Source organism: Dendrobates tinctorius, unplaced genomic scaffold (genome assembly GCF_039654945.1).
Source record: "Dendrobates tinctorius isolate UK_male_01 unplaced genomic scaffold, ASM3965494v1 ptg000383l, whole genome shotgun sequence".
NCBI classification, from domain to species: domain Eukaryota; kingdom Metazoa; phylum Chordata; class Amphibia; order Anura; family Dendrobatidae; genus Dendrobates; species Dendrobates tinctorius.
Window position 1 is genome coordinate 3930683 of NW_027362049.1, and position 3053 is coordinate 3933735.

The 3053-nt window shown below is 46.0% G+C and overlaps 1 long non-coding RNA gene across 1 annotated transcript; it reads right to left on the reverse strand.

Moving 5' to 3' along the window:
- Positions 1-692: 692 nt before the first annotated feature.
- On the reverse strand, positions 693-1476 carry LOC141075983 (uncharacterized). The gene is made up of 3 exons (XR_012227385.1): positions 1252-1476; positions 1106-1180; positions 693-970 (listed from the first exon to the last, which is right to left on the reverse strand). It is a non-coding gene; the product is annotated as an uncharacterized lncRNA (long non-coding RNA).
- Positions 1477-3053: the final 1577 nt, after the last annotated feature.

The window sequence follows — 3053 nt, forward strand, 5'->3', positions numbered from 1 at the left end:
ATGTGTGGGAAGGCAGGGAAGGTGCAGATGTACCGGGGCGGTCGAAGTGTCCCTCGGTGCCGGTCTCCTCAGGGATCGCCTCAGAAGGGTCCAATCGTGCAGGCTCCCGAGTGCTGCTCACCGTGCTGTGGAATAAAGAGAAAAAAAAACAATTAAAATACTGACATGGTATGGCCCTGGCTGAAAAAAAGAAGTTACATCTTTTTCACATGTGGTGTGTAATATTTACCTTCTGGTGAGCATTGTTTCCCGGAGGAACGACAGGGCTTCTGCGTACTTGTACTTGCTCCTGCGTCCTCCAGATCCACTCGGGGCCCGCATCTCTTTATTGAACTCCTTCTTGAAACGATCCCTCACAGACCGCCACCGATTCACAATTCTGTTCCCTGAAACGAGAAAGGAGTGGTTAGTATACAACATCAGTGTTTCACAAACTCCAGTCCTCATGGTCCCCAGGGGTCATGTTTTCAGGATTTCAATAGTAAATAGAAATCCTGAACACATGATCCGTGGGGACCACGAGGACTGGAGTTCGGGAAACACTGGTTTACATCAAGCAACCGTTACTGTATATACTTACGCTCTTTAATCTGGTCCCGAGCTTCGAGGTCCTCCCAGCGGCCCACAAGGAGAGAACAGATTTCCTCCCAGAGTCGTCGGGTAATGATCAGGTCAGCGTGGCGGCGGTCAGCCATATTCCAGAGCGGCTCCCTTTCTCTGACGAGATCGATGAGGCGGTCCACATCAATCCCTCCATCCTCACCGTCAGAGTCGGGAGCACGCTGTGAAGGCTGTTAAAGAAAAAGACAAAAATAACATAATTAGCCTCCACAAAAGAAATGAAATAAAAAGTGCCAAAAAACAAAGCAAAAATATTTATACTTACACGCTGGTGACCGCCGCGTTGCTGTCGCCGACGACCCTGGGAGGCACTGCGAGGACCTCTTGGCCGAGCACCAGATTGGGAAGACTAGAGAAGAAAACAAAAAATGTTATGAGTTTGGATGTAGGCATTTGTTTGCTGTGTGTGGTCTGCAGAACATTGTTTTCTATGTGTTGTGTATAGTGTGATGTTGTGTTTCTGCGTTTGATGCAAAAAACTTACGAATTGTGAGCCCACTCCAAGCGTCTGTCCACCCCTTCCTTCTTCTTCTGGGAGCTCCTCTTCATCTTGTGATTCCTGTTTTGAAATAAAAGGCAATGAATAGACATATATTACAGAGATGATGGATTTTGGAAATAAAAACTTACCGTCAAACGCTGACGATGCGAGGGAGGGCTCCCAGAAGAAGATGTGCTGTCCTGTTGATGGCCAGACTCCATGGCTGTGGGTATTGCTGCTGCCAGTGATGCCATTTCTGCTGCTGCTGCTGCTGCATCTCTTTGGCGGCTGTTGAATAAAGAGAAACAAAGGGCCAATGAATATCTTGATATTCCATGGCCCTAGTTTGGAGGAATGGGGGATTTGATAATTACCGTCTCTCATCTGCTACTGGACTCCCCTCCCGTTCAGCATGCTGCTCCATTTGGGGTGTTGCTGATGGTGCTGCTGCTGCATCTCTTTGGCGGCTGTTGAATAAAGAGAAACAAAGGGCCAATGAATATCTTGATATTCCATGGCCCTAGTTTGGAGGAATGGGGGATTTGATAATTACCGTCTCTCATCTGCTTCTGGACTCCCCTCCCGTTCAGCATGCTGCTCCATTTGGGGTGTTGCTGATGGTGCTGCTGCTGCAGATGTCTGCTGCCTTCTCCTGCGACTGGTTGCTGTCTTGGGTGGCATGTTGGGTGTGGCTGAGGGTCCCATTGTCTTGCTTTTATATATCTCCTGTGGGCAGAGCTACTGAGCATGCTCAGACCAAAGAAACCGGATCCGGCTACCGGATCCGGCTTTCGCCGGATCCGGCGCATTGCGGTGCTCATAGGCTTTCATTGTGTGAAAAAGCCGGATGCGCCGGATCCGGCGTGTCCGGTTTTTTCGCCGGAGACAAAAAACGTTACAGTAGACGTTTTTTCCAGACGCCGGATCGTGACACATTGCGACACATTGCCGGATCCGGCGATAACCGGATGAAACGCATGGCCATCAGGCGCGATCCGGCGCAAATGCAAGTCAATGGGGGGGAAACCGGATCCGGCATTGCATTTCGCCGGATCCGGTTTCTGTCAAAAGCGCCGGATCGCGCCTGACGGCGAAAACCTGATGTGTGAAAGAGGCCTACTTGTGCCCGCGCGTCATTTCTTGTTTTCATCCTGTAGTTCGCTGCAGAATATGTCTCAGTCGGCAGCAATAGAACACTGAGTGTAATGTCCACATATCATTGTTATCTTACGCTCCCAGGTAGTAGATTGTTCCGGAATTTTTCTCTTGCTAAGCAATCTTTCACATTTTATTGCCTTTATATGTGAAGTGAGGCAGGAAGCAGTAAAAGTATCTAATTTCAGCTTTCAAGAAAATAACTCTACATAATGTTTTACAATATTTTGCATTGTAGCAGAATAAATTTTAACAGATCTCAAACAGGGTTGACTGTGTTGTTTTTGCACACAGAGCCTCCATGCCATGAGGAAAATAGCAGCTGGTTATCTGCACACTCAAAACATTTACATATTTCAGCTTTATGAAATTTTCTCTGTTGCTGAGCGCTGCAGAATATGGGATTAGCTTCAAATTGAGTTGTATATAAAACAATATGAGAGAAAGTGAAAACAAAACATATATGAAATTATACGTATAGTTGTGCTAAAAAGTTTACATACCCCGGCACAATGTTTGCTTTCTTGGCCTTTTTTCTGAGAATATCATTGATAATACCAAAACTTTTTCTTCACTCAAGGTTAGTGGTTGGGTAAAGCCATTTATTGTCAAATTACTGTGTTTTCTCTTTTTACATCTTTAAATCATAATGACAACCCAAAACATCCAAATGACCCTGATCAAAAGTTAACATACCCTGGTTATTTTGGCCTGATAACATGCACAGAAGTCGACACAAATGTTTTTGAATGGCTACTAAAGGTAACAAGCATAACCTACTCTGAGCTATTTTGAA